The sequence below is a fragment of the Amborella trichopoda genome, chromosome 8, assembly GCF_054954075.1.
Source record: "Amborella trichopoda isolate Santa Cruz 75 chromosome 8, AtrichopodaSantaCruz75HAP2 v2.0, whole genome shotgun sequence".
In the NCBI taxonomy this organism is placed as follows: domain Eukaryota; kingdom Viridiplantae; phylum Streptophyta; class Magnoliopsida; order Amborellales; family Amborellaceae; genus Amborella; species Amborella trichopoda.
The window spans coordinates 13,004,216-13,030,457 of NC_142343.1; the positions used below are offsets into that span (position 1 = coordinate 13,004,216).

Consider the following 26,242-nt stretch of genomic DNA (forward strand, 5'->3'; position numbering starts at 1 on the left):
CCTAATATTATGCAAACCGATAAAAACGATCAAACTATATTATTCCAAACTAATATAGAAAAATCAAATACAATTATACCTAAAACCATTACTTGGTCCGATATTATTCTACCTCAATCATGGGCAATGCAAAATGCAAACCAGCCCAGGTAAGTACCTGTGAATACTATTCCCAATCAAATAATAGAACATCAGGATGGAATATTGAAATAAAATTTCAACAGCCTATAGTACAGGATGATATAGATATTAAAAGGAAAAGAAATAAAAAACCATAAGTACCTGCTAGAAAATCTTGTCATACTCCCGAGGTTATAATATTCCCTTCTCCATCAATACCAACAACATCTTCAGATTTTCAATTACAAGGTGTCAAACGAACAGCTGATCATGTAGTCATTCCCACGTATACATCTACGTTTGAACCTGATATAGTTGAATTCCAAGTACTTACATTACAAGTAGAAGATGACATAAATATTGACGAATATATGGAAGAATATTTAGCTGCTAAATTAGCAAGAAAAAAGAGAAAAATAGATATTGCTTATATACAAAAAGATTATCTTGCTCCAGAAAATCAAGGTATTAGAGAATGGTATCTTAAAACATTCCAACCTAGGTTAGTAGAATTATTTCATAAAAAATATAATAAATTCATAAAAAAGGAAAGAGAAACAAAACGATTTTTTATACGGTTACTAGAAATATGTACTCAACATAAAATTAACATTCCTCAATTCAATACTATTCAAACAATAGAAGAGAAAACATACATCAGTATGGACGGTACTACTACTGCTAGTACACACCCTTCTGAGAAAAGTATCATACTAAATGGTGCAATAACCCCTTTAAGCAAAGGAGAACCACCACAATCCTTATATGATATTATTGCAACACCATATAAAGTTCTACCAAAAGAAATAGGTAAAAAGCAAGAACTAATACCTCACATAGTAGAACAAAACAATTATACCAATTTATATATGCAATCTTTAGGAAAACAAGCAGAACGTATAGAAAGATTAGTTACTCCCCAAACTAAAGGAATAACTCCTATTCTTGAAGGGGTTTTGTTCAAACCTCCTCCAGAACTTAATAAAACTAAATTTCATATAGAAGAAGATAATAAAACATTAATGGACCGGTTAATATTTAAATTAGCCCAATTAGATATCAAAGGAATCCCCTCTCCCAAACTTAGTATTCCTATACCAATACCCAGTATTTCTGTACCTTTACCTACTATCCCAGAATCTTCAGATAGAGGAAAAACAAAAATTTCAGAACATGAGACTATGATGCTCCAAGAAGAGGAACCAGTTATAGAAGATACCATACAAAACCAAGAATCTGCTTTTATGGATACTTCACCCACTGATTTAAATAGGATAGCATATGGTAAAACATGGAAATCGATCACAGCTTTACCATACTATAAGAGACCTACACCTGTTGACGTACAACTCGAAGAGGATGCCATACAACAGGCTGTTTCATATTCAGGAAGATCAATAGTCAACTGGACAATAGATGGTTTATCAGAACTAAAAATATTAGATGTCATGAGACATATGGCAATGTTTGCTTCAGCAAACAAAATGGCAGGCAATCCAGACCAAGAGGTTGTCAAAGCAATAGTAAATGGATTTACTGGCTGGTTAAGAGGCTGGTGGGATTTCTATGTTGATGATGAAACCAAAAACAGAATCCTCACCAATACAAGACAACGGACCGCCAGAAATGAACAAAATCAAGAAATAATTTATACTGAAAGTAATGCAGTAAACACCTTAATATATACTATTAGATTACATTTTGTAGGAAGTACAGCCCTATTAGCAGCAAGATCAGAAGATCTACTGTCCAACCTTCGATGTCCTACTTTATCCCATTATAAATGGTATAAGGATGTCTTTTTTCTCAAGATTACTTATACGAGAAGATTGTCAGTTAGACCATTGGAAAGAAAAATTTATTGCTGGTCTACCATATTTATTTGCAGAAAAAGTCAAAGATAGACTACGAAAGAAACATAATGGCGTTATCATATACTCTGCATATACACTTGGGGAATTATCAGCAGAAATATGTGCTGAAGGATTAGCTTTATGTACTGATCTTAAACTCAAAAGACAACTTGATAAACAACAAATTACCAAGCGTAAAGAACTTGGTGATTTTTGTACAATTTGGTTATCATTTTGATAGAAAAAATATTAAATTTGAAAATTTATATAAGAAAAAGAAAAAATACAAGAAAAAAAAATATAAATCAGATAAACTACATAACAAATATAAAAAATCTAAACAAAAATTTATAAAAAAGTTTTCTCTCAATACTAAACATAAAAAGAAACTTCCAGTATGTTACAAATGTGGAAAAGTTGGCCATTACAAACACCAATGCAAATTAAAAAAGAAAATATAATCATTACACCTAGATGAATCCATCAAATCAACGGATGTTCAGATGACCGAAAACATCGTGATTCTGTGTCTTCTTAGGTCACAGTATTATATAATATAATCATTTATGATACAACCTCTTCAGATTCTACTGAATCACTTATAGGAAATATCCAAGATGACGATTTAATATGGACAAAGTCATCTGATTCTTCAGATTCTTCTACTGAAACAGAATCATCTCATCAAATGGAAGAATCCACTTGCACTTGTCCCATACCTTCATATAATCTTCATATGCTTACCCAAGAAGATAATTTAATCTTAGATCTCATAGAAAAAATGACAGATCCAAAAGATCTGTGATTACCAAATTTATTAATTTAGCTAAAACAAAAGCAAAAACACCTCCTATTAATAAAACACCAGATGAATATAATTTTGCCTTTATTATGAAAAGAGTCAGTGAACAACATCTCACTAAACAAAAAGAACCGTCTATTTCAGAACTTAAACATGAAATCAACGGAGTTAAAAAAGAGGTTCATCAATTAAAAAATAAAATTAAAATATTAGAATGACAAATTTTATCTCATCAAAATTCAGATACAGACGAAATTGACTTCAATCATCTAGTCACAACATATAGTTCTGATCCACCAGAAAATATACCAAAAACCTCAGAAACTAAACCACTTCTAATCACAGAACAAACTTCTTTTGTGAATCTAACAGATAAAATTATGATTCAAAAATGGTTTGTTCAAGTCACTATTATATTTGTTAAAGATTATCGATTTCAAACATCAGCTTTAATAGATTCAGGTGCTGATCTTAATTGCATCAATGAAGGATTAGTACCAACAAAATATTTTGACAAAACAACTCAAATCCTAAATACTGCAGATGACAGTAGACTTTTTATAAATTATAAATTATCTAATGCTTTTGTTTGTAATAATCGTCAATGTATTAACACACCATTCATCATGGTCAAAGGACTAAGCCAAGCTGTTATTCTTGGAGTCCCATTTCTTACATTATTATATCCTTTATCCATAGATCAGACATGAATATCTTCTAACTATCAAAATGTATCAATACATTTTGATTTTATTCATAAACCAAAATTGAACGAAATCAATAATGTCAAAAGTCAATTACAAAACAAAGAAAATTTTTTTTGTACATTAAAACAAGAAATTGAATATAAATATGTGGACGAACAACTACAGAATCCTTTGATCCAACAAAAGATTCAATCTATGCAACAACAAATAGAAACCTCTATCTGTAGTGAGCATCCCAATGCTTTTTGGGAAAGGAAAAAACATAGTATTAGTCTACCATATGAACCAGGATTTGATGAAAAACAAATTCCTACTAAAGCTCGACCAATACAAATGAATACTACTTTATTAGATATGTGTAGCAAAGAAATTGCTGAACTCCAAACAAATAAGCCTATAAGACCAAGTGCATCACCATGGAGTTGTGCAGCTTTCTATGTCAATAAAAATGTTGAAAAGGAATGAGGAGTTCCAAGATTAGTTATTAATTATAAACCTCTAAATAAAGTTTTACAATGGATCAGATATCTCATTCCCAAGGATCTACAGTGAATTCGGCAGTGATTCGATAGTGAAACTTTTGATATTTTTTAAAGTAAGTATGAGAATAGTAAGCTATTATACTTCACTATTTCTTGTAAAATCTTATAATAATTGAAACAGAATAGAATAATGCAAATAATAGGTATAATTGATATATCTATTACTAACCACTGTGTATGGTTGTGATTGCTTATTTTAATACTAAATACTATTTTGAATTGCATCAGATAATATTTCACATTTATAAACACTCTTATATAAACATTGATACATTCATTTGTACAGAGTACTACATCGGAAAGGAAACTTATACAAACTGTATACAAGCTGTGACAGTAACAAACTGTAAAACTAAACTAATTGTAAAATTAAAACAAACTTACTGTGTACATGTGAAATAACTGGAAAAGAGTTTCCAGTGTTGAGGGCAATATGAAGGGAGAGAGTGAAGATTACAATCACACATGCTAGGAATATTTGAAAGGAGAAAAAGATAGAACCTGGTAGTCAAAGTAAATTTTGTGACCTTAAATTCATGAGCTATGAGGTCAGAATAGCTGTTGCAGTGGATGGAGCAGGTAGAAGACAGAAGAATAACGTCTGAGAGAGAGAATTGCTGAGAGAAAGAGAGAATAGAATAGAAGTGCAAAGAGAGATTAGAAGCGAAGAGAACTTTTGAGAAAGATCTCTTGAGCGACCTACCTTCGTTGAGGAAGGGGGAAGGCCTTATATAGGCGAGAGGAGATTTCTTCCTTGCGAAGGAAGCGAGAAAGGATAAGGTTAAGACAAAAGGCGAAAAGAAGACGAGACATAAAGCAAGATGCTGTCGGAGAAAGAAAACAAAAACAAAAAAGAAAAGTAAAAAGTCTTTTGTCCTTGTCTGCGGAAGTGGACAAAAGAGCATCGGGGAATAATGAGTCTTTTGGCACCACTTGTTGCTACAGTGTCGGCAACTTTGTCGTTTTTGGTCGGTGGGCACAGTAATGGTATCTTGGAATAGTATTGACTTGTCTTTTATGTCGGTGGATGGCCTCTTGTAATAGTAGTCGCTTGTCGTATATTGGTGAGTCTTGTCGGTCATAATTTTGGCAGCAACTGGTCATGGTCTTTAGCTGCATTCATCTGGATCATTTTCTTCTTCTTCGGGGTCCGTTTCGTCCAAGGGAAAGTATCTATTGCCATGAGCTGGTGATGACTGTACGGTCTCATCTGATGAGACCGGCTTTCTTCCTGTTTCTGCAAAGATTTCCTTCATTTGTTGTTCAAGAGTTTCTTTAGAGGCATTAGGGTTGGTTTGTAACATATTTCTCAAATATGTAGAGAAGTCAAAGGAAGTATTGACAGTATTTTGTCCACTCGGATTGTAATTATATATAGGTTTTTGTGGAGGTATACGTTTGGGAACTATGGTTGTGGGGTCCATATTGAAGATATCCCACCATTTTACTGAGGTGGGTTTTCCAAGGAGTGGGATATAGGTATGGTCAGTTGTATTATTGACAAAGATTGTGTATTCCCACTTCATAATCCATGGGAGTTGGTATAGTGCAATAAAGTACAGATGATTGTCTGTATTATTATCACTATTATTGAATATAACAAATTGTTCCTGCACTTTTTGGAAAGCAGGAGGTAAAATTGCAGTGATTGATCCCCAAACTAAAAATCAATTTTTAAACCAATTGGGGAATCGTTTGAAAATGGGTAATCGAAATTGAATATACCAGCTATGAGTGTTATTTAGATTTTGGTAATAAAACATTTTATGCTAGGCTTCTATATACTCGGCATACTTGTAATATTTGTACGAAAAATCAGGATTATGTAATTTTTTTCCCTGACCAGGATTGCAACCCCACTCCTCATAAGAAAGCAATTTCTTGATCTGGATTTTTGAATATGCAATTATTCTAGTATTTTGCTGGTAGTAATGGACAACAGAGATGGATCCTGTTTCCAGAAGAATGGCTTCATAATATTCACGAGTTTTGACTCCATTGGTTGGATTCAAATGGTTGATAAGATATAATGGAGCAAGTTTGATAGGATCCATACTAGTATGGTGGTCATCTATTATAATATCAATGAGATATGCTCTTTCAATAAAGGAAGAACGAGGAACATTAGGTCTTTGGGTTGACCTTGATTGAGTTGGAGTATAGGCTGGAGTGGATGTGTTAGTGTCTGGATATGTAATTTGGTGAATAGGTGAAATGGAAGGTGAAAGGGTGGCCAAAGGCGGGTTATCACCTTCAAATGATATTATTGTCAAAGGGCGCTTCTCATTGCGAGAGGAGTTGCTACGAGAGCCCATGAGAGTAGGTGGATTGGACAAAGTATTATTTTGATTATTGGTTTAGTTTCTGAGGTTTCTGGTATATTTTCTGGTGGATCAGGATTATATGTTGAAGTCAATTTCGTCTGTATCCGAATTTTGATGAGATAAATTTTGTAATTCTAATATTTTAGTTCTATTTTTTAATTGATGAACCTCTTTTTTAACTTCGTTGATTTCAAGTTTAAGTTCTGAAATAGACGGTTCTTTTTGTTTAGTGAGATGTTGTTCACTGACTCTTGTCATAATAGAGGTAAAATTATATTCATTTGGTGTTTTACTAATAGGATGTGTTTTTGCTTTTGTTTTAGCTAAATTAATAAATTTGGTAATCACAGATCTTTTTTCTTTTGGATCTGTCATTTTTTCTATGAGATCTAAGATTAAATTATCTTCTTGAGTAAGCATATGAAGATTATGTGAAGGTATAGGACAAGTGCAAGTGGATTCTTCCATTTGATGAGATGATTCTGTTTTAGTAGAAGAATCTGAAGAATCAGATGACTCTGTCCATATTAGGTCGTCATCTTGGATATTTCCTATAAGTGATTCAGTAGAATTTGAAGACGTTGTATCATAATTGATTATATTATATAATTTTGATTTGATGGATTCATCTAGGTGTAATGATTATATTTTCTTTTTAAATATGCATTGGTGTTTGTAATGGCCAACTTTTCCACATTTGTAATATACTGGAAGTTTTTTTTATGTTTAGTATTGGGATAAAACTTTTTTATAAATTTTTGTTTAGATTTTTTATATTTGTTATGTAGTTTATCTGATCTATATTTTTTTTCTAGTATTTTTTCTTTTTCTTATATAACTTTTCAGGTTTCTTATTTTTTCTATCTAAATGTAATAGTATATATTAAGGTGTTTACTGCATCACTTTCAGTATAAATTATTTCTTGATTTTGTTCATTTCTAGCGGTCCATTGTCTTGTATTGGTGAGGATTCTGTTTTTGGTTTCATCATCAACATAGAAATCCAACCAGCCTCTTAACCAGCCAGTAAATCCATTTACTATTGCTTTGGCAACCTCTTGGTCTGGATTGCCTGCCATTTTGTTTGCTGAAGCAAACATTGTCACATGTCTCATGACATCTAATATTTTTAGTTCTGATGAACCATCTATTGTCCAGTTGACTATTGATCTTCTTGAATATGAAACAGCCTGTTGTATGGCATCCTCTTCGAGTTGTACGTCAACCCAAAGACCTAATGTTCCTCGTTCTTCCTTTATTGAAAGAGCATATCTCATGGATATTACAATAGATGACCAACATACTATTATGGATCCTATCAAACTTGCTCCATTATATCTTATCAACCATTTGAATCCAACCAATGGAGTCAAAACTCGTGAATATTATGAAGCCATTCTTATGGAAACATGGTCCATCTCTGTTGTCCATTACTATCAGCAAAATACCAGAATAATTGCATATTCAAAAACCCTGATCAAGAAATTGCTTTCTTATGAGGAGTGGGGTGGCAATCCTGCTCAGGGAAAAAAATCACATAATCCTGATTTTTCGTACAAATATTACAAGTATGCTGAGTATATAGAAGCCTGGCATAAAATGTTTTATTACGAAAATCCAAATAACACACATAGTTGGTATATTCAATTTCGATTACCCATTTTCGAACGATTCCCCAATTGGTTTAAAAATTGGTTTTTAGTTTGGGGATCAACCACTGCAATTTTACCTCCTGCTTTCCAAAAAGTGTAGGAACAATTTGTTATATTCAATAATAGTGATATTAATACAGACAATCACCTGTACTTTATTGCCTTATACCAACTCCCGTGGATTATGAAGTGGGAATACACAATCTCTGTCAATAATACAACTGACCATACCTATATCCCTTGCCTTGGAAAAACCATCTTAGTAAAATGGTGGGATATCTTCAATATGGACCCCACAACATAGTTCCCAAACGTATATCTCCACAAAAATTTATATATAATCTCAATTCGAGTGGACATAATACTGCCAATACTTCATTTGACTTCCCTACATCTTTGAGAAATATGCTACAAACCAATATTAATGCCTCCAAAAAAACTCTTGAACAACAAATGAAGGAAATCTTTGTAGAAGCAGAAAGAAAGCCGGTCTCATCAGATGAGAGCGTACAGTCATCATCAGCTCATAACAATAAATACTTTCCCCTGGACGAAACGGACCCCGAAGGAGAAGAAGATGATTCAGATGAATGCAGCCAAAGACCATGACCAGTTGCTGCCAAAATTATGACCGACAAGACTCACCAATATACGACAAGCGACTACTATTCCAAGATGCCATCCACCGACATAAAAGAAAAGCCAATACTATTCCAAGATACCATTACTGTGCCCACCGACAAAAAACGACAAAGTTGCCGACACTGTAGCAACAAGTGGTGCCAAAAGACTCACTATTCCCCGATGCTCTTTTGTCCGCTTCCGCAGACAAGGACAAAAGACTTTTTACTTTTCTTTTTGGTTTTTGTTTTCTTTCTCCGACAGCATCTTGCTTTAGGTCTCGTCTTCTTTTCGCCTTTTTCTTTCTTGTATTTTTTCTTTTTCTTATTTAACTTTTCAGGTTTCGTATTTTTTCTATCTAAATGATAACCAAATTGTTCACAAAAATCACGAAGTTCTTTTTGCTTGGTAATTTGTTGTTTATCAAATTGTCTTTTGAGTTTAAGATCAGTACATAAAGCTAATCCTTCAGCACATATTTCTGCTGATAATTCCCCAAGTGTATATACAGAGTATATTGTATATACAGAGTATATGATAAGGCCATTATGTTTCTTTCGTAGTCTATCTTTTACTTTTTCTGCAAAAAAATCTGGTAGATCAGCAATAAATTTTTTTTTCCAATGGTCTAACTGACAATCTTCTCGTATAAGTAATCTTGAGAAAAAGACATTCTTATACCATTTATAATGGGATAAAGTAGAACAGCGAAGGTCGGACAGTAGATCTTCTAATCTTGCTGCTAATACATCCACTCCAGCCTATACTCCAGCTCAATCAAGGTCAACCCAAAGGCCTAATGTTCCTCGTTCTTCCTTTATTGAAAGAGCATATCTCATGGATATTACAATAGATGACTACCATACTAGTATGGATCCTATCAAACTTGCTCCATTATATCTTATCAACCATTTGAATCCAATCAATGGAGTCCAAACTCGTGAATATTATGAAGCCATTCTTATGGAAACAGGGTCTATCTCTGTTGTCCATTACTACCAGCAAAATACCAGAATAATTGCATATTCAAAAATCCAGATCAAGAAATTGCTTTCTTTTGAGGAGTGGGGTTGCAATCCTGCACAGGGCAAAAAATTACATAATCCTGACTTTTCGTACAAATATTACAAGTATGCCGAGTATATAAAAGCCTGACATAAAATGTTTTATTACGAAAATCCAAATAACACACATAGTTGGTATATTCAATTTCGATTACCCATTTTCGAACGATTCCCCAATTGGTTTAAAAATTTGTTTTTAGTTTGGGGATCAACCACTGCAATTTTACCTCCTGCTTTCTAAAAAATGCAGGAACAATTTGTTATATTCAATAATAGTGATAATAATACAGACAATCACCTGCACTTTATTGCCTTATACCAACTCCCATGGATTATGAAGTGGGAATACACAATCTCTGTCAATGATACAACTGACCATACCTATATCCCTCGCCTTGGAAAAACCATCTCAGTAAAATGGTGGGATATCGTCAATATGGACCCCACAACTATAGTTCCTAAACGTATATCTCCACAAAAATTTATATATAATCCCAATCCGAGTGGACATAATACTGCCAATACTTTCTTTCACTTCCCTACATCTTTGAGAAATATGCTACAAACCAACCTTAATGCCTCTAAAAAAACTCTTGAACAACAAATGAAGGAAATCTTTGTAGAAGCAGAAAGAAAGCCGGTCTCATCAGATGAGAGCGTACAGTCATTACCAGCTCATAACAATAAATACTTTCCCCTGGACGAAATGGACCCGAAGAAGAAGAAGATAATCCAGATGAATGCAGCCAAAGACCATGGCCAGTTGCTGCCAAAATTATGACCAACAAGACTCACCAATATACGACAAGCGACTACTATTCCAAGATGCCATCCACCGACATAAAAGACAAGCCAATACTATTCCAAGATAGCATTACTGTGCCCACCGACAAAAAACGACAAAGTTGCCGACACTGTAGCAACAAGTGGTGCCAAAAGACTCACTATTCCTTGATGCTCTTTTGTCCACTTCTGCAGACAAGTACAAAAGACTTTTTACTTTTCTTTTTGGTTTTTGTTTTCTTTCTTCAACAGCATCTTGCTTTATGTCTCGTCTTCTTTTCACCTTTTGTCTTAACCTTATCCTTTCTCGCTTCCTTCGCACGGAAGAAATCTCTTCTTGCCTATATAAGGCCTTCCCCCTTCCTCAATGAAGGTAGGTCGCTCAAGAGCTCTTTCTCAGAAGTTCATTTCTCTTCTAATCTCTCTTTGCACTTCTATTTTGTTCTCTCTTTCTCTCAGCAATTCTCTCTCTCAGACGTTATTCTTCTATCTTCTACCTGCTTCATCCACTGCAACAGTTATTCTGACCTCATAGCTCATGAATACCAGGTCACAAAATTTACTTTGACTACCAGGTTCTATCTTTTCTTCCTTTCAAATATTCCTAGCATGTGCGATTGTAATCTTTACTCTATGGTTGTGGGGTCCATATTGAAGATATCCCACCATTTTACTGAGATGGTTTTTCCAAGGCGTGGGATATAGGTATGGTCAGTTGTATTATTGACAGAGATTGTGTATTCCCACTTCATAATCCATGTGAGTTGGTATAGTGCAATAAAGTACAGGTGATTGTCTGTATTATTATCACTATTATTGAATATAACAAATTGTTCTTGCACTTTTCTGAAAGCAGAAAGTAAAATTGCAGTGGTTGATCCCCAAACTAAAAACCAATTTTTAAACCAATTAGGGAATCGTTCGAAAATGGGTAATCGAAATTGAATATACCAGCTATGAGTGTTATTTGGATTTTGGTAATAAAACATTTTATGCCAAGCTTTTATATACTCGCCATACTTGTAATATTTGTACAAAAAATTAGGATTTTGTAATTTTTTGCCCTGAGCAGGATTGCAACCCCACTCCTCATAAGAAAGCAATTTCTTGATCTGGATTTTTGAATATGCAATTATTTTGGTATTTTGCTGGTAGTAATGGACAACAATGATGGACCCTGTTTCCATAAGAATGGCTTCATAATATTCACAAGTTTTGACTCCATTGGTTGGATTCAAATGGTTGATAAGATATAATGAAGCAAGTTTGATAGGTTTCATACTAGTATGGTGGTCATCTATTGTAATATCCATGAGATATGCTCTTTCAATAAAAGAAGAACGAGAAACATTAGGTCTTTGGGTTGACCTTGATTGAGCTAGAGTATAGGCTGGAATGGATGTGTCTTTGTAGAAGCAGGAAGAAAGCCAGTCTCATCAGATGAGACCGTACAGTCATCACCAGCTCATAACAATAAATACTTTCCCCTAGACGAAACGGACCCCGAAGAAGAAGAAGATGATCCAGATGAATGCAGCCAAAGACCATGACCAGTTGCTGCCAAAATTATGACTGACAATACTCACCAATATACGACAAGCGACTACTATTCCAAGATGCCATCCACCGACATAAAAGACATGCCAATACTATTCCAAGATACCATTACTGTTCCCACCGATAAAAAAAGACAAAGTTACTGACACTGTAGCAACAAGTGGTTCCAAAAGACCCACTATTCCCTGATGCTCTTTTTTCCACTTTCGCAGACAAGGACAAAAGACTTTTTACTTTTCTTTTTTGTTTTTGTTTTCTTTCTCCGACAGCATCTTGCTTTATGTCTCGTCTTCTTTTTGCATTTTCTCTTAACTTTATCCTTTCTCGCTTCCTTCGCAAGGAAGAAATCTCCTCTCGCCTATATAAGGCCTTCTCCCTTCCTCAACGAAGGCAGGTCGCTTAGGAGCTCTTTTTCAGAAGTTCTCTTCTCTTCTAATCTCTCTTTGCACTTCTATTCTATTCTCTCTTTCTCTCAGCAATTCTCTCTCTCAGACGTTATTCTTCTGTCTTCTACCTGCTCCATCCATTGCAACAGTTATTCTGACCTCATAGCTCATGAATACCAAGTCACAAAATTTACTTTGACCATCAGGTTCTATCTTTTCCTCCTTTCAAATATTCATAGCATGTGTGATTGTAATCTTCACTCTCTCTCTTCATATTGTCCTCAACACTGGAAACTCTTTTCCAGTTATTGCATATGTACACAGTAAGTTTGTTTTAATTTTACAATTAGTTTGTTTTTACAGTTTGTTATTGTCACAGAGTGTATACAGGATGTATAAGTTTCCTTTCCGATGTATTACTCTGTACAAATGAATGTATCAATGTTTATATAAGAATTTTTATAAATGTGAAATATTTTTTGATGCAATTCAAAATAGTATTTAGTATTAAAATAGGCAATCACAACCATACACAGTGGTTAGTAATAGATATATCAGTTATACCTTTTATTTGCATTATTCTATTATGTCTCAATTATTATAAGATTTTACAAGAAATAGTGAAGTATAATAGCTTACTATTCACATACTTACTTTAAACAATATCAAAAGTTTCACTGTCGAATTCACTGTAGATCCTGGCGCTTTTTGGTATCAGAGCCAAACAGTAGAAAAAACAGTGACCTGTTAAGAGTTAAAAGTTACAGTATTACTGTAGAAACGTAACTAAATTTACATCTAAGAAAGTTGGTCCGAGAGTTAAAGAAAGAGACGAAAGGAAAAGTCTAGGCAAAGTACCCGCCAAGGCCAGGAAGAGCCGCTTAGGGAAACATGCTGGACCCTTGATCGTCCAGATTGCCATTATCCTCAACCTACAGATGGCAAATTTAATTAAGAATCTTAAAGGTAATCACTCTCAAACTTTAAGAGTTAAAAATAAAGAAGAAATCATCATAAATGATATTGAACATCTTATACAAAATTGGAATATTCCTAAGGTACCGATAAAGATATTTACCAAAAAGGAACATTCAAATTCAAATTAGGTTATGCTATAAAAATAGTAGAGGAAAGCCTATCAGTAACTCAAAATCAAGAAGACTTTCACCTATCATGAAGAAAAATTATTGAAAAACACAAAGAAAATAATTATAAATATTTACACATTGAATTAATACAAATAGCTATTAAACCATTAACTCGTCCAGGGTTAAACATCTCAGTGCTTGTATGCCTAAGAGATACAAGACACAATAAGTTTTCGGACTCACTCCTAGGCATGGTAGAATCCAGTCTATGTAGTGGACCCATTTATTTTAACTGTTTTCCAAATTTTTCTGTTTCATTAACCGATCCAAATATATTAGATATATTAACTATAAATTTAAAAACTCATGGATTAATATGACGCATGGTTCTCAAAATTTAGCAATAGTATATAGAATCTATTATAAAGTAATGAATACTCTCTGTCCTAATATTAAGCAAACCGATAAGAAGGATCAAACTATATTATTCCAAACTAATATAGAAAAATCAAATACAATTATACCTAAAACTATTACTTGGTCCGATATTATTCTACCTCAATCATGGGCATTGCAAAATGCAAACCAGCCCAGGTAAGTACCTGTGAATACTATTCCCAATCAAATAATAGAACATCAGGATGGAAATATTGAAATAAAATTTCAACAGCCTATAGTACAGGATGATATAGATATTAAAAGGAAAAGAAATAAAAAACCATAAGTACCTGCTAGAAAATCTTGTCATACTCCCGAGGTTATAATATTCCCTTCTCCATCAATACCTACAACATCTTCAGATTTTCACTTACAAGGTGTCAAACGAACAGCTGATCATGTAGTCATTCCCACGTATACATCTACGTTTGAACCTGATATAGCTGAATTCCAAGTACTTACATTACAAGTAAAAGATGATATAAATATTGACGAATATATGGAAGAATATTTAGCTGCTAAATTAGCAAGAAAAAAGAGAAAAATAGATATTGCTTATATACAAAAAGATTATCTTGCTCCAGAAAATCAAGGTATTAGAGAATGGTATCTTAAAACATTCCAACCTAGATTAGTAGAATTATTTCATAAAAAATATAATAAATTCTTAAAAAAGGAAAGAGAAACAAAATGATTTTTTATACGGTTACTAGAAATATGTACTCAACATAAAATTAACATTCCTCAATTCAATACTATTCAAACAATAGAAGAGAAAACATACATCAGTACGGACGGTACTACTACTGCTAGTACACACCCTTCTGAGAAAAGTATCATACTAAATGGTGCAATAACCCCTTTAAGCAAAGGAGAACCACCACAATCCTTATATGATATTATTGCAACACCATATAAAGTTCTACCAAAAGAAATAGGTAAAAAGCAAGAACTAATACCTCACATAGTAGAACAAAACAATTATACCAATTTATATATGCAATATTTAGGAAAACAAGCATTACGTATAGAAAGATTAGTTACTCCCCAAACTAAGGGAATAACTCCTATTCTTAAAGGGGTTTTGTTCAAACCTTCTCCAGAACTTAATAAAACTAAATTTCATATAGAAAAAGATAATAAAACATTAATGGACCAGTTAATATCTAAATTAGCCCAATTAAATATCAAAGGAATCCCCTCTCCCAAACTTAGTATTCCTATACCAATACCTAGTATTTCTGTACCTTTACCTACTATCCCAGAATCTTCAGATAGAGGAAAAACAAAAATTTCAGAACATGAGACTATGATGCTCCAAGAAGAGGAACCAGTTATAGAAGATACCATACAAAACCAAGAATCTGCTTTTATGGATACTTCACCCACTGATTTAAATAGGATAGCATATGGTAAAACATGAAAATCGATCACAGCTTTACCATACTATAAGAGACCTACACCTGTTGACGTACAACTCGAAGAGGATGCCATACAACAGGCTGTTTCATATTCAGGAAGATCAATAGTCAACTGGACAATAGATGGTTTATCAGAACTAAAAATATTAGATGTCATGAGACATATGACAATGTTTGCTTCAGCAAACAAAATGGCAGGCAATCCAGACCAAGAGGTTGCCAAAGCAATAGTAAATGGATTTACTGGCTGGTTAAGAGGCTGGTGGGATTTCTATGTTGATGATGAAACCAAAAACAGAATCCTCACCAATACAAGACAATGGACTGCCAGAAATGAACAAAATCAAGAAATAATTTATACTGAAAGTAATGCAGTAAACACCTTAATATATAGTATTAGATTACATTTTGTAGGAAGTACAGCCCTATTAGCAGCAAGATCAGAAGATCTACTGTCCAACCTTCGATGTCCTACTTTAGCCCATTATAAATGGTATAAGGATGTCTTTTTCTCAAGATTACTTATACGAGAAGATTGTCAGTTAGACCATTGGAAAGAAAAATTTATTGCTGGTCTACCATATTTATTTGCAGAAAAAGTCAAAGATAGACTACGAAAAAAACATAATGGCGTTATTATATACTCTGCATATACACTTGGAGAATTATCAGCAGAAATATGTGCTGAAGGATTAACTTTATGTACTGATCTTAAACTCAAAAGACAGCTTGATAAACAACAAATTACCAAGCGTAAAGAACTTGGTGATTTTTGTGAACAATTTGGTTATCATTTAGATAGAAAAAATATTAAACCTGAAAAGTTATATAAGAAAAAGAAAAAATACAAGAAAAAAAAAATATAGATCAGATAAACTACATAACAAATATAAAAAATCTAAACAAAATTTATAAAAAAGTTTTCTCCCAATACTAAACAGAAAAAGAAACTTCCAGTATGTTACAAATGTGGAAAAGTTGGCCATTACAAACACCAATGCAAATTAAAAAAGAAAATATAATCATTACACCTAGATGAATCCATCAAATCAAAATTATATAATATAATCAATTATGATACAACCTCTTCAGATTCTACTGAATCACTTATAGGAAATATCCAAGATGACGACTTAATATGGACAAAGTCATCTGATTCTTCAGATTCTTCTACGGAAACAGAATTATCTCATCAAATGGAAGAATCCACTTGCACTTGTCCTATACCTTCACATAATCTTCATATGCTTACCCAAGAAGATAATTTAATCTTAGATCTCATAGAAAAAATGACAGATCCAGAAGAAAAAAGATCTCTGATTGCCAAATTTATTAATTTAGCTAAAACAAAAGCAAAAACACCTCCTATTAATAAAACACTAGATGAATATAATTTTGTCTTTATTATGAAAAGAGTCAGTGAACAACATCTCACTAAACAAAAAGAACCGTCTATTTCAGAACTTAAACATGAAATCAACGAAGTTAAAAAAGAGGTTCATCAATTAAAAAATAGAATTAAAATATTAGAATTACAAAATTTATCTCATCAAAATTCAGATACAGACGAAATTGACTTCAATCATCTAGTCACAACATATAGTCCTGATCCACCAGAAAATATACCAAAAACCTCAGAAACTAAACCACTTCTGATCACAGAACAAACTTCTTCTGTGAATCTAACAAATAAAATTATGATTAAAAAATGGTTTGTTCAAGTCGCTATTATAGTTGCTGAAGATTATCGATTTCAAACATCAGCTTTAATAGATTCAGGTGTTGATCTTAATTGCATCAATGAAGGATTAGTACCAACAAAATATTTTGACAAAACAACTCAAATCCTAAATACTGCAGATGGCAGTAGACTTTTTATAAATTATAAATTATCTAATGCTTTTGTTTGTAATAATCGTCAATGTATTAACACACCATTCATCTTGGTCAAAGGACTAAGCCAAGCTGTTATTCTTGGAGTCCCATTTCTTACATTATTATATCCTTTATCCATAGATCAGACATGAATATCTTCTAACTATCAAAATGTATCAATACACTTTGATTTTTTTCATTAACCAAAATTGAACGAAATCAATAATGTCAAAAGTCAATTACAAAACAAAGAAATTTTTTTTTGTACATTAAAACAAGAAATTGAATATAAATATGTGGACGAACAACTACAGAATCCTTTGATCCAACAAAAGATTCAATCTATGCAACAACAAGTAGAAACCTCTATCTGTAGTGAGCATCCCAATGCTTTTTGGGAAAGAAAAAAACATAGTATTAGTCTACCAAAAACATAGTATTAGTCTACCATATGAACTAGGATTTGATGAAAAACAAATTCCTACTAAAGCTCGACCAATACAAATGAATACTACTTTATTAGATATGTATAGAAAAGAAATTGCTGAACTCCAAACAAAAAAGCTAATAAGACCAAGTGCATCACCATGGAGTTGTGCAGCTTTCTATGTCAATAAAAATGCTGAAAAAGAACGAGGAGTTCCAAGATTAGTTATTAATTATAAACCTCTACATAAAGTTTTACAATGGATCAGATATCCCATTCCCAATAAAAGGGATTTACTAGATCGAGTAGCCAATGCTTGTATATTTTTTAAATTTGACATGAAGTCAGGATACTGGCAAATACAAATCCAAGAAAAAGATAAATATAAAACAGCATTTAATGTACCCTTTGGACAATACGAATGGAATGTAATGCCATTTGGCGTAAAAAATGCTCCATCAGAATTTCAGAAAATAGTGAATGATGTTTTCAATGCTTATTATCAATTTATGATAGTATATATTGATGATGTCTTAATCTTTTCTGAATCCATAGATGAACATATTAAACATGTTAACATTTTTATTCATGCAGTCCAGAATGCTGGCTTAGTAGTATCTACAAGAAAGATTACTTTATTCAAAACAACTATTAGATTCTTAAGACATAATATCCATCATGGCACTATTATTCCTATAGATCGATCCATACAATTTGCTGATAAATTTCCTGATCAAATATTAGATAAAAAAGAACTTCAAAGGTTCTTAGGATGTCTCAACTATGTTAGTAATTTTTATCCCAATCTTGCTATAAATGCTAAACCTTTATATGATAGATTAAAAAAGAATCATCCACCTTGGACGGATATACATACCAAAGCAGTCCAAATAGTCAAACAAAAAGTCAAAACTCTTGTTTGTCTTTCTCTTCCTCATCCTACTGCTTTCAAAATAATTGAATGTGACGCCTCAAAGTTGGGATTAGGGGGCATCCTCAAACAACGAATAGATGGTCATGAACAACTACTCAGGTATACCTCTAAAGCCTGGAATCTAGCTCAACAAAACTATTCTATGGTAAAAAAAGAATTACTTGCAATTGTTCATTGCGTTACCAAATTTCAAAGTGATATTATCAATCAACAGTTTTTTATTCGAACTGATTGCAAAGCCGCCAAAGATATTCTGCAAAAAGATGTTCAAAATCTGGTTGCCAAATAAATATTTGCTCGCTGGCAGGCTATCCTTTCTGCCTTTGATTTTACTATTGACACCTTCCCGGGTCTTCTAATTCCCTTCCTGATTTTTTAACCTGCAAATATATATATATATATATATATATATATATATATATATATATATATATATATATATATATATATAGTCTTCCTAATTCTTATAGGAAAAAATAAGCAATGATTTCGTCTACCCTCATCACCGTCCAAAGTTCATCGTATGATCACGATTATCCGGTAGTGTTTCATTTTTCATTTGTTTTCTACAAATCAGAATGGTCTGAAATTTGAAGCATGTGTACATCTTAGTAAGGCGCACCAAATAAAAATATAAAAAAATAATTAGTGGAAAACATTTTGATCAAAATACCCCTGAAAGTTTTTTGGGGTATTTTACTCAATTCATTTAATGTAAATATTTTTTTGATATTTTTCATAGATTCACATATTTTTTATGAACACATGCTCCAAATTTCAAATTTCCAATTTGTAAAAAGAAATAAAAAATGAAACACTACTGGACAATCGTGACAGTGCGATGAACTTTGGACGGTGACGAGAGTAGGCGAAATCACTGTTCACTTTCGCCTATAGGCGTTGCGTAGTGTTTTCTTATATATATATATATATATATATATATATATATATATATATATATATATATATATATATATATATAAGAAAACACTACGCAACGCCTATAGGCGAAAGTGAACAGTGATTTCGCCTACTCTCGTCACCGTTCAAAATTCATCTCACAATTACAGTTGTCCGGTAGTGTTTCATTTTTTATTTTTTATTATAAATTATAATGATCTAAAATTTGGATATAATGTTCATAAAAAATAGGAGAATCTAATAAAAATATAAAAAAATAATTATCAAAATATAAATTGACCAAAATACCCCTTAAAAATTATAGGGGTCTTTTGGTCACTTTATATTTTACGATTTTTTCTTTCATATTTTTATTAGGGGCACCTCACTAAGATGTACATACTTTCAAAATTTTAGATCATTTAAATTTATATACAAAATAAAATAAAAAATGAAACACTACCAGACAATCGTGACCATGTGATGAACTTTGGACGGTGACGAGCATAGGCGAAATCACCGTTTATTTTCTCCTATAGGCGTTGGGAAGACTTATCTTCCCAATGCCTATAGGAGAAAATGAATATATATATATATATATATATATATATATATATATATATATATATATATATATATATATATATATATATATATATATATATATACGCTCATCACCGTCCAAAGTTCATTGCACGGTCACAATTACCCCTTAATATTTCAATTTTAATTTTTTTTTTTATAAATCAAAATGATCTTCAATTTGAAGAGTGTGTAGATCTTAGTGAGGTTCACCTAATAAAAATTTGAAAAAAATATTTCGTAATATATAAATTACCTAAAATACCCTTGTAAATTTTCATAGGTATTTTAGTCAATTTATATTTTACGAATTATTTTTTATATATTTCTATTAGATTATCCTAATTTTTATGAACACATGCTCCAAATTTCAGATAATTTGGATTTGTAGAAAAAAATAAAAATTAAAATACTACCGGATAATTGTGACCATGCGATGAACTTTAGACAGTGATAATGGTAGGCAAAATCACTATTAATTTTCGCATATATATATATATATAGGGATTGTATACAATGAGACCATTTACTTTTAGTATAGGGACGTCACAATTACCAATCTGATGTGAAATCTGATAGTTTGGGTATGTTTGAAATTTGAGCTTGGTTAGTCAAATAAATGCAGCCACCCAATTTCATATCCAATGGTTAAGATTAATTGAGACCGTCTTGTATTAAAGGTAAAAGGTCTTATTATATACTTTCATATATATATATATATATATATATATATATATATATGGAACCATTTACAAAACACCTATAGGTGAAATTCTGCAGTACTTCACTTACACATCATCACCGTTCAAAGTCATCACACGGTCACAGTTTTCAGTAGTATTTGAATTTTAATAATTTTTTTATTTATAAAATTTATCTAAAATTTGAGACTTGTGTACATATGACCTAGTCTTGCCAAAATAAAATATTAAAAAAATAATAGTCATAAAATAAAATAACTAAATTACATTTAAAACTTTATAGGGCTATTTTACTTAGTTTTTATCTTCAAATTACTTGTTTTATATTTTATTCATGTGTATCTCACAATGGCGCACACATTTACAAAATTTCAGATGATTATGATTTTTAAAAAGCATATTAAAATTCAACATTATCAGGCATCGGTGATTGTGTGATAAACTTTGAATGATGATAAAGCTGTAGGTGAAGTACTATAGAACTTCACCTATAAACATTTTGTAGTATTTTTCTATATATATATATATATATATATATATATATATATATATATATATATATATATATATAGAGAGAGGGAAATGATCCTATAGAACCCTCTCCCACCCATATGTATAAGACCCCAAAGGATCACCATTAAATTTGGTACGGATATATGAAAAAATCAAGTCCTACACCCATATGATAACTTTTTTAAAGATTCGTACTAATTTTAATGGTAATCCTTTGATGCCCTACTCATATAGATAGAAGAAATTCTTTGATGCCCTACCCATATAGATAAAAGAGAATCCTAAAGATCATTAATTATATATATATATATATATATAAAAGAAGAGTAATGCTTGTACGAACATGTCTAAAAGAAGAGCCTTTAACCTTTTGTACTAGGCACTTTGGACACTTAGCTACTGACACGCATATGTATGTCTATGTAACAAATGAAGCTGACGCATCCCAAGGAATCATACAGTGTCTAAGAGTTAGCACCATTGCTATCCTCATCCAAGGGTTTCATCTAGAGTCAAGCATCGGGGATGAGCCTGTGATAGAATTAATTGGTCAAGAACAATCCAAGGTTCTAACAAAAAAAAGACCAATGAAAAGGATTACGGCTTTCACTCGCCCATTTTAAGAGCAAAGTAAGGCACTCACACCCATTTAGGTTCAATACTCCATGGTGTTAAACCCCAAATAGCAGCTTGATGCACAAAACGAGACGGTTTTAAAAATTAATATTTTTAAAATAGGCATAAATACAATAGCCATTTCTCTCTGTCCCATGTCTTAGGAATAGCTAGTCCATATATCAGTAAGCACCATGAGGTCTTGGAGCAAAAAAAGGAAGCTAAGGGTACTTTCTAAAGCAGCCCGCGCACCCAGTCCTTTCTAATGCCCTTATACTAGGGCGGATTAATTTAAAATGTGTCAAAAATGTCAAACTGATCCTAAAACATGCAGCACATACATTGGGTAGTTAACAATAAAACCTTTTAAAGAGGGCAGAACATGATGAACTTAGCCACTTCAAAGAATTGAGGGACTAGAAATTTTGAGAGTGATTCCAAGTCTTAGATTTGAGGTATTCAAATAGGATTCAACATGAATTCAATAATCACTGTCAAGGAGACATTGGATACTAACCTAGGAGAAAGGGTGATCTAAGGGTGTCCGATATTAGAGCTTGCCTGGCTCCCAAAGAACATGAAAGATGACCACATTCCGAATGGGGTGCACAAACATCCTTACCTGGTCCTCTGACGAAATTAGTAAACAGAAGCACTGTCGATCCTCAAAGAAAGGCGCAAAAGTCACATGCATTGATCTCCAAAAGTCTAAGAAAAGGCGTCCAAAATCTTAGAGACTCAATCCTTCACTCTCAATCCAAGTCATATGGTGGTCAGAGAAAAATAATAATACGGGCTGAATACCCAAATGGGATCCCCTGCAATAAGAGAGAGAGAGAAAAAAATAAGGAAGGGAAAAAAATGCACACGAAATCTCAAAAGAAAATCAGAAGTCGACTCAAGTTCTTCAAGCCAATATCAATTCAGTGCCCAAAGCAGTCAAAGGGCATTTACCCCATTGTAAAGAAAAACTCTCCGAGTAAACTTGAAGGGCTTTAACCATCTGAACTTCAAGCGGATAGTAGTGATAGAATGAAATTGGAAATCCAAAGAAATCCCAATCATTAAGGGCAATACCTTACCTCATCCAAGACACCGGTTCGCTCAAAGACCTTGAAGAACCCTCCTTTGGATTGTGACACAAGGGCTAAGATTGAAAGATGAAACATTACATAATGATTTTAGTTCCTGATGATCCCAACCAAGGTTGGTCATGCTCATAAATCCAAGAAGGGGTGAAAAATGGCTAAACTGAAAGACTCCTATTAGAAAAGAAAAAGAGAAAGAAAATTTTGAAAATGTATTTTCAAAACATTGGAAACACTTCATGAGAAATCAGAAAAATGCCCCGCAATACAATCAGTTTAAATTGCTAACCCCGTCATTTAATGCAAAAAAAGAAAAAAAAAGCTCCCCTCTTAAAAAATTTCCATTTTCTCCTTTTCAAGCTTTAAACTTAAGAGCAATCTTGAGTCAGATGTTTTTAAACTGTCTTATGATTTCAAAAAGCTTAATTGTTTTTTGTTAAAATTGTAAACCTGGTACCACGCTTTGTTTCAAAATTTGTGACTATTTTCAAAATTCTCTTAAATATTTTTGAAAAACAAAGAGTTGGAGCGATCAAGCAGAATAGCTTAGATGAGAAACAATTTACCGCTAAAAAATGAGGACATACGTGATGTTGAGGAAAAGTCTAAATCCAAGATCCAAAAGGATTACTTGTATCAGAGAAGCGTCAAACCCGATCATCCCAGGTAAAACCCCAAGATAAACTTACTAACAAAACACGTAGCCCTAGAAAAGTCTTAGGAGCCAAAATGTATAATGGAAAGTCAATTAGCTAGCTGTTTCTTACATATATTTTCTTTTTATATTTGATAAAGGATCAAAGTAAACCTACAGTTTTGATAGGCAGCAGACCTCTCAGCTAACGATTGCCTCAAAGTTAACACTCATGTCAATACAACTGGCTGACCATTGTCAATACAACTGGCTGACCATTGTCTCAAAGTGGCTGACCATTTTCTCAAACTGGCTGACCATTGTCAATACAACTGGCTGACCATTGTCTCAAAGTGGCTGACCATTTTCTCAAACTGGCTGACCATTGTCAATACAACTGGCTGACCATTGTCTCAAAGTGGTAGCAGGCTGACCATTACCACGAAGTAGTGGCAGGCGGAAATCTCAACATAAAATGACATCACCTTAAAGAGTTGACAGCTGAATTCTCACATATCTTGATAGGACACCTTCTCTGTCTTAAGTGTTGGATATTCAAGTAAATAATTCTTTATTTATAACATGAGCAATGATCTTATAGGATTTTTTTTCACCCATATGTGTAGGATTTCAAATGATCACCATTCAATTTAGCACGAATCTCTAAAAAAATTATCATATGAGTATGGAACTTGATTTTTTTAAAGACCAGTATCAAATTTAATGATGATCTTTTGGGGTTCTACACACATGGGTGGGGGAGGGTCCTACAAGATCATTTCTCTTATAACATTGATGACCTCAGGTCTCTACTTCTTTGTGACTCACCTGTTCCTCGAAGACTAAAAAGTGCCAAAGATGGGTCAACTATAGACGCCCCCTCAGATTTTGGGCTAACGAAGTTCTTAAGAGTCCATATCCTGAACCATAAAAATCATACTAGTGTAGTGAACCCTAGTACACCATATCATGTAGTCCATAGACCATAATCTCTAGAAAATCTTAGAACAAATCCTAAAACATTAGATTTATCCCAACCTATCATGATCTAGTCAAACCTATCCCAAAACTACCAAATCTTATCCGAATCTATCCAGACTAATCCAAAATAGGATAACACTAGAAACAGGAAAAAGTGCTATTTGGAAGCCCGAAAAAGATTCTAAATTTGATCAGACCACCACTGTTGGGCTTAATAGGGCCTTCGGTACGATCTCGGAGACACTATGGCCCAAGGATGCAGGTCAAAACTGGCCACAACGGGCTCATCGACGCTTCCCGCACCACTGACGACAATGGCCTCCAGATTTTCCATAGAGCCCATCATATTCCGATAAGACTTTTTCTCTAAAGGTGGCCCTTTAATTATGCTTATGGGGGATAGTTCTTCATGGATTTTGCGTATCCTAGTGGCCATAGAATTCCGAGTTCTTAGTCAGAAGTCAAACCTAGAAATTCTAGAGATAAACCATATGATTTCTATTCTTAGTTGATCTAGGAGCCAATTAAAGCTTATATAAACCCCCCCTCTTATATCTAAGGTCTTCCCTAACCTTAGGTCATTACATCCCTAGAAAATTTTAGTCACGAAACCCTAAATCTTTGCAGTTAAAGACAACCAGGAAGCCGTAAACTAAGATTTAGGAAGAAAATGCTCTAACAAATCAATACCCTGAGACGAACATGCCCTAGGGAAAATCCCCTTTCAAGCTCAAGGAGGCTTCTCAAATTCAAATAAATCTCTCTAGGGTTGAGGATGAAGTCATTTAACTACTAGTCTAATATGAGCCACTAACTCTGGGTGTTGGGCTTCTACGTAAGTAATTCTTTCTTTCTTTTACTCCTTAATTTGTAGTTTATTTTCTTTCTTCTTAATTTCCTTTAGTTGCTTCTAGATAAGTAATTCTTTCTTTCTTTTAGTCAATAATTTGTAGTTTATTTTCTTTCTTTTTAATTTCCTTTAGTTTTTCTGGTTTCTTTTCTTCATTTTTATGTGATTTTAGGCAGGTGTTGTCGATAGTGTACGAGGAGAAGTTATGTTAACTACGAACTCATGTAATTTGATGGATCTCCAATCTTTTCTATTGATTTTTAATTGATTAAGTTTTAAAACATGAATTAGAGAGGATTTCATTTGATAACTTCCAGTGTTTGGCTATAAATAGCGGGGGACATTCTAGAGTTTCACAAAATTGATTTGGGTTTAAAAGACTTAGCTTAGCATACCTAAATGCGTAGATCGTACTAGGGTTTATGACAATAGTGCCAAAGTTATGGTATCCATGGTTGTCTCTCACAAATCTCCATGAAGGAAATAAAGCAATTAGAAGTAGGTATTTATAGACCCAAAAGATCTAGACAACACTAACCAAGCATCTTATAGAATTTGGCCAATCTAGGCCGTAAATCTAGACATGCCACGTGGAATGACGATCAAATTCTTGACCCACTTTCCTTGAATTTTCTAAACTAAAATATTTTTATAACTTTGAAATCATTCTTCTTTTATTGATTTTATTGTTGTTGTTCTTTTCTTTCATGCTTTTCATGTGATCAGTTAACTCTATCATAAATGAGTTTTTTCATTTTTCATATTGTTTTTGGTAAGATGCAAC

At 32.9% G+C, this 26,242-nt stretch overlaps 1 long non-coding RNA gene across 1 annotated transcript; it reads right to left on the reverse strand.

The window, feature by feature from the left end:
• Positions 1-282: 282 nt before the first annotated feature.
• On the reverse strand, positions 283-23,823 carry LOC148780798 (uncharacterized). Its single transcript, XR_016061404.1, has 6 exons — positions 23,560-23,823; positions 22,860-23,052; positions 22,528-22,723; positions 14,228-14,371; positions 13,270-13,343; positions 283-426 (listed from the first exon to the last, which is right to left on the reverse strand). It is a non-coding gene; the product is annotated as an uncharacterized LOC148780798 (long non-coding RNA).
• Positions 23,824-26,242: the final 2,419 nt, after the last annotated feature.